Source organism: Mya arenaria, chromosome 8 (genome assembly GCF_026914265.1).
Source record: "Mya arenaria isolate MELC-2E11 chromosome 8, ASM2691426v1".
Lineage (NCBI taxonomy): Eukaryota > Metazoa > Mollusca > Bivalvia > Myida > Myidae > Mya > Mya arenaria.
In genome coordinates, this window is record NC_069129.1 from 35,054,146 (window position 1) to 35,066,176 (window position 12,031).

Consider the following 12,031-nt stretch of genomic DNA (forward strand, 5'->3'; position numbering starts at 1 on the left):
CAGAGAAGAAATGAACGGAAAGACAAACTGACGTCAGAAAAACTGAATTCGTCTCAATGATTTGCTAGAAAGTTACAACCTTTTAAAGGCAAAACAATACTTATTGTTTGCATTTATTTTGTGTTTAATGCTGTAAAAGTACTTTTGCTTACTGGAACCACCTTTCTTAATATATTGATATACATAACAGATGGTTTGACAAATTTAGTTTTTTTTCTATTTAAAAAAAACAAAAACTAAAATACTTGAACATACCCAAATGCCATACATAGTTTGGGCCCTGCAACAGAAATATGTTTCATCTCAATATTTCATGGACTAAGAACAATTTTGACACATTCAAAATAAATACAAGTATTTCTGATCCTTTATTGGAATATCTAAATGAAACCTTATCATAATCATAAGCATTCATCGCATCAAACAGGGTTGCCAATCAAACATGTCTTCAAAAATATGGCATGACCTTAAGTGTAATAAGTTTCCTTAAAGATGTTAGTGGCGTGTTGATGGGATCCGTGACTTATTGAGTAAAAAGTTTGATGACAAATGATCATTGGTGAAACTAAATAAAAAGTCTTACAAAATTAGTATCAAATATATAATATAATTGCGCATAAATTTAATGTTATCAATTACTGATCATAATATGTTACCTCAAGCATTAAGTGCTCTGACAGGTAAGCTTAAAATGGGTAAAAAAATGTTTCAGTAATTGGAATGTTATCATTGAAACTGCTTATGTTCAAAATTCCATAAATCTTTTGGAATTGGCATTTTATTAGCTTACCCTCGAAATGTATTGGCGGCGTCTCAGTCTATGGCGTTTTCGTCTTTCCACTCCCTCTGGGTCGATTATTCGAACTAATTCTCTGCTTAGTTCCCTGAAAAGTATATCAATAATACCTGCAAAACGCCCAACATAGAAAAGTGAATGTAAAACTAAACAGACATATATCAAAATCAATCACACAATAGTGTTCTACCCAGGGTGTAGTGCAGTGCCTTAATAGCTTAGAATGTGACCTTCACCAGAATAGTTTATATATAGTTAATATAGTTTAATACATTTTTTTCTAGTAAGCACACTCTCTTCTCACCTAGCCGACCTGGGTTCAATTTCCAGCTAGGGTGCATGTCCATTTTGTTTGTGATTACCAAGCCGTTCAAGTGGTTTTTCTCCGGGGTTTTCCCCCACAACTCGAACCCACATTCTCGCATAAAACTTACCAACAAGATTGAATGTTGTACTGACTGTTGTAAAATAAATATATGTAAATATGGTATGTAATAAAGTTAACACAAACTGTAAGTAATTTTATATATCATGGTCTGTAATGTCCTGAAATATGGTCTGTAATGTCCCCAATTTTTGTTATGTCTGGAAGCTAATGCCCATGGTCGGTAATGTCTGTGACCTGTTTAAAATACAGTACCGTATACTAAATAGTTTACATAATTACAACTTAAAACCAATTTAACATTTAATGCAGCCATTGGACCAAGATGACCTGTTTCACTCACCTGAGTAATATGTTCTTCCAGTCATCAATGAATGTGAAGTTTTTATACAGTAAAATCAAGAAAAGAGCAAGTTTTGACCCCCATGTCACTATTTTAAGAAAACTGGATGAGGACCACTAGAAAATGCCTTGTAACAAATATCTTAGCTCTAACTTTTGTGCTATAGATGAAAAAAGTTTTACATTTGTGTAGCTCTTGTATCATACATGTATGTTATTATAATGCTGATTTTGTTGAAAGGTTACCACTCTTAGAACTTATAATATAATATATATAAATATAGCCAGGGCTTTTCTGCCCATTTTTTGGAAAAAGACACTAGAAATTTCTGAAAATTTGCATCGCAAATACACCAAATTGTGAAATTTGACAGTTAAAAATAAAAAATGTTCTAGTCTCCTACAAATGAAGAAATTATTTAAAACAATTTCCCCTTAAAAAAGACCCAAACAAGCTGAAAAATCAATCCTTGTGGTGTAGTCATCTCAATTGCAATAAATCATGGCGGATAATATTTTATACTGATCTCTGATTGTGATGAAAATCAATGATTTCTGAATTCAAGTACCCCCAAACTTTACACCACATAATGTTTTTAGGAGGTTGATTGAACCAGTACATGTAACAATACTTTCGCCATTTTTTATTTATTTATTTTTTTAATTTTGGTTTGGATTTTTTTTCTTTAAATTGAGACAAATATCACATATTTTGCTTTGGGAATGTGTCTGATAGTCAGACCTGTAGGTACTATAGAAAAAACAGTGAGAGTGTTTAGTAGGTGTGAGAAGAATTATATTACCTTGTTATTCTCATATTGTGCTTTACTGACAACGTCCTTCGTAGCTGCTCTGACCCAGCAACACCATTACTAATTTCACTCTGAAAAATATATTTGTATTATTAATATTCAAAAAAGAAAAGCGGATAAGGAACAAATGCTGCAATACATATTTCTGTTTCTGTTATTTATGCTTCTCAGATTACTTCTATTTATTATGTTCCTCAAACATTAATCCATACATCTAAGTTGCATCCATCTTTAATTTGACATGTAAACTAAATCCCTTTAAAATGCCAGATTATTCTTATAAGTTGATTTTTACACCTAGTTAGTGTTTGACAATTTGATCCAATAAGCCAGTTAACTATGTTTTGTGTTACCGTGGCTTGGTTAATAATGTTGACCACATTATCATCTAGTTGACCTCTTCTCCGTAACCCGAGAGACGGTTTCAGCTTCCTTTGCAGATAACTGAAACTACAAACACGTTACATAAAATACAATTAAATGCTATTAACCATTTGACATAAATTATCCTAAAGTGCAACATAAATATCTGATGCAAAGTATTTTGTACATGCAAATAGTTAAAATTGATATAAATGGTTATCAAAATATAAGTGTTTAACAATTTCATCTCAATACAAGTTATGCACCAGTCAATTGTAACCACGCCCCCCCCCCCCCCCAGGTCAGGGGAATAGCCGGGATTTTGACTTTCGGTCCAGCCAACCCCGAGTAAAATCTCCGCCCTCCGGGGTCGGACTGATGGTCAAATCCCCGCCAAATTCCCCCGCACCCCCGGGAGCCTAGGTAAGCATATTTTTAATAGCCGACATTTAGCCAGCATGATGCCGATATCCTTCCTATTTCGTCCCTATTCTTATACAGATGGATTGTCATGCTCACTGACAACAGAACAAGATAGTTAAAATACAAGATTTTGTCTTGGTTTATCTTCTGAGAGAAAAAATAATAATGCAGAGAAAATCAACCGTAAACCTACATGCATATTATATACTCACAAATTACTACATAATAAAATAAGCTATTTCATCTTATAAATTTTTATTATTATTATCATTGCTATAAATATTTAAACAATTGAATTATCACAGAATGTGGATAATACCCCTGAACAGTTTATCAAAATTTAAAATACAAAAACATGCCATAATACACACAGGTTGTTACTGTATAAATAAACAAACAAAATAAGACTTGAAATAAAAGTTATTTCATTGAACGATACTTAAGGTAACGCTACTGCATTAAACATTAAGCGTTTTTAACATAATATTGTTTTGTTTTTTCATCCCGGTGTTTCAAGGATGCACTCAGATATTTGCGTCTGCCTCATTTCCCTCCCACCATCTCTGTCCGATGCTGTCTTCATCCAGGCGGCATTTTTCGCTCGCACCTCTGTTGTGAGAAACGACGGAATTTCACGACACCCTCTGGAATAATTGCATGTACTGTTAATACATAGGCGAGATAGGTCTTTCAGGATATGGGTATTTACATTATGAATTTTTCAGGAAGTTAGTATTCTTAATTTTAATTGGGTTTTTGTTAAATGTGAATTTTTTTTTGTGTGTGTTGTTTGTATAAAATTTGCCTACATCGTTTCGCATATTTCTTTGGGGATTATATATTGAACTGTGCTTGAAACAAAGGTTAATAGCGGTATATACCTGTAGAGATGGTGCAACTGTTTGTGGATCTTATAGTAACTGTTGTGATGCCTGCAGAACAGTCCTGCCACTGTCACCTTCGAATGCCTTGGTGGTGTTGTCACTGACATTTATTCATCCTCATCTGATTAAACACGCTTCCTCTGAAATGCATCACATTTTGTTACAGTTACAAATGCATTAGTGGGTTATCCTGATCATTCTCCCCTTTAGGTAAATATAAAGGTTGGTATAGTCAACCTGCTTTTCTTAAGTGTGAAATAGTCAAATACCCTAGATCACCTGCTTTTTATCAGTACTTTCGATCTTAATTCATTAACAGATGTATCATAAATTAACTTGCTTCACAAAAAATATACATATGCATCCTGACAGACTGATTGTAACAAACATATTATGAATATGAACACGTTCAATATAAACGGCCCCCACGGCCCCCAGATCCGGGGGTATACCGGGGATAGCCGAGGAAAAGGGCCGGGTGACTGCGGTGGTTTTGTCATAGCGCCAAATTTAGCGGGGATTGGGCTTTATATAGAGTCTCTGGGGTGTGGGGGCATTTGACCGGGGTTTAACCATTAGTTTGTCACAGTTACCCGGGGTTGGCTGGACCGAAAGTCAAAGTCCCGGCTATTCCCTAGACCTGGGGGGTGGGGGGGGGGGCGTGGTTACAATTGACTGGTGCATTACAATTGGGACGTAAAGACATACCTCCCCTATGATTGCCTTTATTCCTCTATTTCAGTGTCTCGATTTGCAGTTGTCCGCTCTCTGCAACTTTGATCGATCTTTCCACAATATACGATACTGTAAATTACAATGTCTCAATTATGATTCATAATTGATAACAAAATGTTCTTTTTAAATTTGTCTACAATGGAATCAGATAAATTAATCGTTCAAACTTTGCTTTTGTGTGCACATGCTACCTAAATGTAGATTTTAATCAAACTCATAAAACAACAAACTTACAAAGAGAACTAGTCACGAAAATATGTTACACGAATTCCTTTTCAACATATTTACTCGAAATAAAAGTATTTATATCACTTTTGAGAATAAAACAATAGATTAACAAAATAGTACTATAATAATTCCTTATATTTATACATTCAACAACGATTCAAAGATTACTTACCATTGATAAATACAAAAAGTATGATTTGACTTGCATCATCTTTTTGAAATGGCACAAATACCGCAGTGAATATAAAACAAAATAATTTCGTAGATAAAAAATCAAATAAACATGAACTGAATCTATTAATTACAGAATTAATTAAAAATAACCATATAAACTTAAATTGGTTTTATTATTTAATGATAATGAATTTAATTTTTTATTAATCGCCAGGGGAATGAACTGCTAGTGAAAGTTGCAGCATATGCATTGCTCTCCCTTGAAGCAATACCGAGTATACATCGGGCCAATATCGGACCGATATCGCGATATTTATAAAATGTTTTTTGTTCATAAAAAAAAAGCTATTGTTTATGTTATAATGTTTAAACATTCGAATTAAAATCATATAGTATTATTACAAATACAATGTTTCAGTCAATATGCCCATATCGGGCCGATGTCGGGCCGATATCGGCAAACACTGGCCGATATGCCGATATTCAGCCGACATCGGTCCGATATGGTCATGTTTGCTGGGTTATTATTTTATCACGGTCATTAAGAATACATATTGTATAAAATTGATAAAATGATTATAATTCTTCAATCTATCTTTCAGCTTTAGTTAATGGAAAGTTCATTTTGTACAAAATTAATTTAAGTTCGTCGTTTGATTTTCGTTCAGTAGTAATCGTATTCGTACATCCAGGTAGTTATGATGTTTGTGAACGGTTTGAGAAAGCAGACTGATGAAATCGTATTTTAGTTTGAAGTAAGAATCATTTTATGAGGTGGCTTATTAGAAACCCATTATTTGGTAAAACATATGTAGCCGACCGGTTTATATTACCATAAAAGACGGTATTACATGATTTAGATACATTAACTGCAATAACAAAGGAAATAGGCAAGTTGCCGTGTGAAGAAAGCAGGTCAAGAATGTGCTATGTACTATTGAGTAAATGCTATTTTGTTTACAGTTTGAAGTAGATCTTGATTGGAATTGTGTTTAAGCTGTCTTTAACAAATGTTTACATCAGTGTTTGTGATATTTTTGATATGCTGTTGTTGCAGGTTTCTTTGTAAGATATGCTAACTTGTACATTAGTCTAAAATAATAGACGTGTTATGCACCAGTCAATTATAACATGGCCCCCAAGGTCCGGGGAATAGCAGTGAATTTGACTTTCGGTCCAGCCAACCCCGGGTAAAAGCCCCGTCCTGCGGGGACGAACTGATGGTAAAACCCCGGCCAAATACCCCCGCACCCCAGACACTCTATATAAGGCCCAATCTCCGCTTAATTTGGCACTAAGACAAAACCACCTCGGTCACCCGGCCCTGCGGGGCCACCTGGAAAGTAAAAACACAGCCCTTTTCCCCGGTAGTCCCCGTTATATCCCCGGACCTTGGGGGGCCTTGGTTACAATAGACTGAGAAATGGGAATGCAGGAGACGTACTGATCTCTTGCATAAATGCTGTCGTTGCCAACACTCACAACTCATTCACAGCACCTTTTACACCAACAACAAATATACAGGTAATTAAAAAATTTTAGCCAGCTGAAAATCATTCTAAACGCATTTTCTGCGTTGATGGAGCTACTATATTGTATCTGCTATAGCCATCAGTTCACCCCTGCCAAGTCATACCTTTAATTTCCATTCAACTAAAATAAATATATTTGTTTACATGAAATATCATTAAAATGGCGCAGTACTAAATTAACAAATCAAAATACATTTCAACTAAGTACTATGTACACAGAATGTTCAAGATTAAAATTTAATAATAGTATGTGTGAACATTTGCAGAAAATCTGAGCTAAAGAGACCCAAGAGAGCATCAAGGTCGTCAACCTACTGCAGACTGGAGTTACATTTGGCTTATGTCACAAGGCTGACTGTTTCCATTGAACTGATTTTGCTTCCTTACCCTTCCTACATTTTGATCAACTGACAGCAGATCAATTGCATCTTAAATAAAACTGTTCTGACATCTGACAGCAGCTTCGTCAAAATAGAACTGAACCGCTTGGAATGAAACCAACATTAGTCATAAACACACATTTAATGTGTGCTTGGACATTTAGTAGTGAACAGTTTAGTTCTAAACATTATTTTTAACATTTTGAACTTTTAATTCTCTGCCTATCCTTCATGAACATTTTTTATGCCTAGAAATATCTTTATATGAACAATCAATTTAAATAACAGCTTCTCACAACATAATATTTTGTTAAGTTTTAGAAAACATACTCAAAGACACTTCAGTAATGAAATTGCTTTTGAAAAAAACATTTCATTAGTTTACAGAATGAAATAAATAGGTATTTCACCAGCAAAGAGAACCTCTTAACCTGAAAATACATGAAATTTAACTTCAATAACATTATTTCTAAAAACTGAAAATATTCACTATTACTATGTGTTTTGAAATTTGTTTGTACAAATCGCTGCAAGTATATCAACTTATATTGTTCTTTCAATTGTATCATGTATATTTAATTATTTGCACATAACTAGTGGTTTAATTAAGTTTTGATCTCATTTTATGTTTCTCTCAGTCAAGAACTAGGTCACCAGGTCAAATTGAAGGAAAAGCTTGTTAACACTATAGAGGTCACATTTATAACTGTATCTTCATGAAAGTTGGTCAGAATGTTTATATTAATAATCTTAAAGTCGAGTTAAAATCTGGGTCATGTGCGATCAAAATCTAGGTTACCAGGTCAAATCATAGGAAAAGCTTGTTAGCACTCTAGAGGTCACATTAATGCTGTATGTTCATGAAACTTAGTCAGAAAGTATATATTAATTAGCTATAGGCCAAATTCGAATCTGGGTCACGTGTGGTCAAAAACAAGATCACCAGGTCAAATTTAAGGAAAAGCTTGTTAACACTGTAGAGGTCACATTTAGAATTGTATATTCATGAAAGTTGGTCAGAATGTTTATATTAATAATCTCTAAGTCAAGTTTGAATCCGGGTCATGTGTGGTCAAAACTAGGTCATTAGGTCAAATCATAGATAAAGCTTATTAGCACTCTTGAGGTCACGATAGGACTGTATGTTCAGTAAAGTCATAATGTTTATATTAATTAGCTCTAGGCCAAGTTCGAATCTGGGTCATGTGTGGTCAAAAACTAGGTCACCAGGTCAAATAATAGGAAAAGCAAGTTAACACTCTAGAGGCCACATTTATGAGCATATGTTCATGGAACTTGATCAGAATGTTATTCTTGATGATCTTAAGGTAGAGATTGAAACTGGGTAATCAGAGGTCAAAACCCAGGCCACTAGGTCAAATCATAGAAAAACTTTGTAAACACTGTAGAGGTTACATTTTCTCTTTGATCACCATGAAACTATGTCAGAATGTTTGTGTTTATGAAGTCTATGTCAAGTTTGAAACTGGGTAACCTGAGTTCAAAAACTAGATCATGAAGTCAAATCATAGAAAACATTGTTAAAACACTGTTGATGCCAGTGGCAGGGTTGCGTACGATTTTATGGTCATCTACGACAGATACGCATGTACTATCCTTTCCAGTCACCATGCCTCCATTGTCATCCTCTTGTGATTGCGCTCCTAATTGCGCTGCCAGTGTCCCAGTGGAAGGAGGAGGAGGAGTCACTCTCTGGGGAGGAGGAGGAGGAGTCACTCTCCGAGGAGGAGGAGGAGGAAGATACGCTTGAGTGATTTCCTGAGGAGGAGGAGTCACTTTCTGAAGCGTATCCTCCTCCTCCACAGAGAGCCATTACTACTCCTCCTCCTCTTCAGAGAGTAACTCGTGAACAGAAAGGTTTTCGTTGCTTTGATTAGATATCATACGATAGGAAAGTACAATACAGCATATATATCATTTCCTTTTAGTGAACATGCACGTTTTGTTTAAGGAAAATCTTTTTTTTACAAACAACTTCAACAATAATTCCTTTCAAAATGCACAGCTTATCACATCAGTCGACGTATCCCCCGTCCCCATGTATTTAAGGTTATAATGCATGCCCCTTTCAATATTTTCTAAAGGTTTTTCGGTGCTTTGATTGGATATCATACGATAGACAATTTTTATGAACACACACGTTCTAATTGTTTAAGGAAAATAATTTTATTTTGGGAACAACTTTAGCAATAATTCCTTTCAAATGCAGAGCTTATCAGATGGTCGTTTTCCCGCGGCGAGGACAAAGATGTGGTCAGTTAATGAATGTAGAAACTATTTTTAGATTATCGGTCAGTTAATGTAAGTAGAAACTATTTTTAGATTATCGGAAATTGTCTGTTCTAAGAATGAGAATTTGATTGTGCCTTTTCAAGTTTTATTGATAACATAATGTTATTTATATTTTATGTAAGTATCTTTGTAGAAATAGTACTAGTGCTGTTATGAATGCTTCGCACTCTTTGGATGTTTTATAGGTTTAATCCGAACTACTTAAATTGCTTCACCAAACGTATGCATAACTCATTGTCGTATCAGGGCATGTGTGCTAATATAAATTGAAAGCCTAATGTTTAAAACCATGCCAAGAATACACCGGAACGAAGCTTTTATGCCAAAAAAAATGAAGACATCGTTTTAGAAAAGTATATGCCTAAAAGTCATAGAATGAATAGTATTTTGTTATTGTATAGCAGGCAAATCATACTATTTGAAGCATAAGAAACGCAAAACCTGAGATACAACTATTTTGACATTCAGACAATCATTTGTTTCTTATCTCATAAAAGTAATGCTTCAGGGTCACGCCAGGTTATAATAACAAACCCTGCAGGCGATGGGACATTTGCGGTCGGTAATAATTTCTGGAACATCTTGGGCTAAACTCAGAGTGAATATCATTATGTTACCTTCCTACCAGAGCCTTCATTATTTTGACCCACTTTAATCTGATAAATATAGCGATCTAAAAATAGTTATATTCTGCTAAAATTAAAACGTCGGGATACAGAAATAAAGCGCGGAAATAGCCGAACAAGCAAGAACTCATACTCGGACCGCAATACAACTAATCAATTTTTATGCTTGCGACGTCATTCTGCTAAACCTAGAGCGCATTGACACCAAAAAATAGGTTAAAACGACATGAAAAGAAGTAGTTCTTATTGCGGTCTTAAGACTACCTGCGCGCATGCGCAGATAGTCTCAATATTTGTCAAAACCAGGCGGCAGATTTTACGTGTTGTATGTTGATTTTCAAAAGGCCTTTGGTTCTTTGGGTCACTACAAACTTTTTACTTATATGATGAACAAAAGAATAAAAGGTAAACTCATAAACGTTCGTATTACTATCGATGTATTCTAAACTCAAAGCTCATGTAAAACTAGATAATTCTGGTTGCTCTTTTGATGACGTCATAACAAACGATGACGTAAATATATAAAAAGTTTATGCTACTGAGGGTTTTAAGTGTAATATTGGGACAAGGCAGGGAGATTTATATTTTCCAATTTTATTCAATCTTTTTATCAATGATCTATGTCAATTATCTTAAAGATACTTGTAACCAGGGTGTTTTATCACGGACAATATTCCTGATATATATATACACTGTTTACTGTACGCAGATGATGTTGCAAATTGTGCTGATACTGCTCTAAACCTTCAACGACAATTAAACGCTAATTCCGACTTCTGCAATGCATTTGGGATGCAGATTAATCTGAATAAAACTAGAAACGGAGGCCCATTACTCCAGTATGAAAATTGGATACTTAATGGTAACATCGTCAGAATTACATCGATGTATAAATACATGGGTTTAATGTTTACTCCAACATTATCCTGGTCTGCAGCTAAAACTAACTAAGCAGCTCAGGCAAGGAAAGCTCTTTTTTTTCAATTAAAAACTATCAGTTGTAATTTGGTACGTTTAATCATAATGATTTTTCCTAACTTTTTGATACAATGGTCTCCCCGATATTAACATTAGGCTCAGGAATTTGGGGTTTCAAGGAATGTACAACGAGATTGAAAAAGTACAGCTTTTCTGTTGTAAATATTTTCTCGGAGTTTTAAAGTTCTGTAAATAATTGTGTGACTTAAGGTGAATGTGGTAGATTACCAATGTTTACTATTTATGTCTCGAAATATGTAAAATATTGGTGTAAAGTATCACAAATGCCTGAAAATAGATTCCCTAGAAATGCATATATTATGACAAAAAATCTGGATAGTTTAGGTAGGCGTACTAGCAACTTATATAAAAGAAATATTGTTTACATATGGCTTTGGGTATGCTTGGATTGCCCGGGATGCTGGAGATATAAATATATTTATGTATCATTTTAAAACAAGAATTGCTGATTGTTGTAGACAAACACGGCTTGATGATGTAAATAATTCCTCACGTTGTGATACTTATAAATGCTTTAAGTCTTTATTGAATGTTGAAAGATACCGTTTCATGTACGAAAATCATTGGCTAGATTTATAACCTCTAGTCATAAACTCCATATTGAAATTGGTCGATTTTTTAGTATTGATAGAAATGATCGCTTCTGTAGTTATTGTTCATTGGATAAAGCTATACTTGCTATTGAATATAAGTAAGCGAACTAGCTCAAAAAATATGGAGGGTGGAGGCGTGGTTCGCGGTTGTTAAAATAAATCTGAAAAGTTTCGCTGCTGCTCATCCAAAACGAAGCTAATTTATGACATAGTGCGGATACACTAAACTAAATTAAGTTGCGATATCTCCAACCTCAAAGTCAAAAATACAATGAGGACAATTATTATAATATAATGTCTCTCAAATATAAACCACTTTAAAAATGGCTTATAAAGTATGATTTTATGGTTTCGACGTCATTCTGCTAAGCATAGAGCGCATTGAGGTCAGTCACCAATCAGGCAACACCAGTCAACAATGTCAAGCCTATATATTCTATAGTGAA

General features: G+C 34.5%; 1 long non-coding RNA gene across 1 annotated transcript; it reads right to left on the bottom strand.

Annotated features, from left to right (window-relative positions):
- Positions 1-3,517: 3,517 nt before the first annotated feature.
- LOC128242694 (uncharacterized) lies at positions 3,518-4,868 on the bottom strand. The gene is made up of 3 exons (XR_008262668.1): positions 4,714-4,868; positions 4,003-4,145; positions 3,518-3,765 (listed from the first exon to the last, which is right to left on the bottom strand). It is a non-coding gene; the product is annotated as an uncharacterized LOC128242694 (long non-coding RNA).
- Between the last annotated feature and the right edge of the window lie 7,163 nt (positions 4,869-12,031).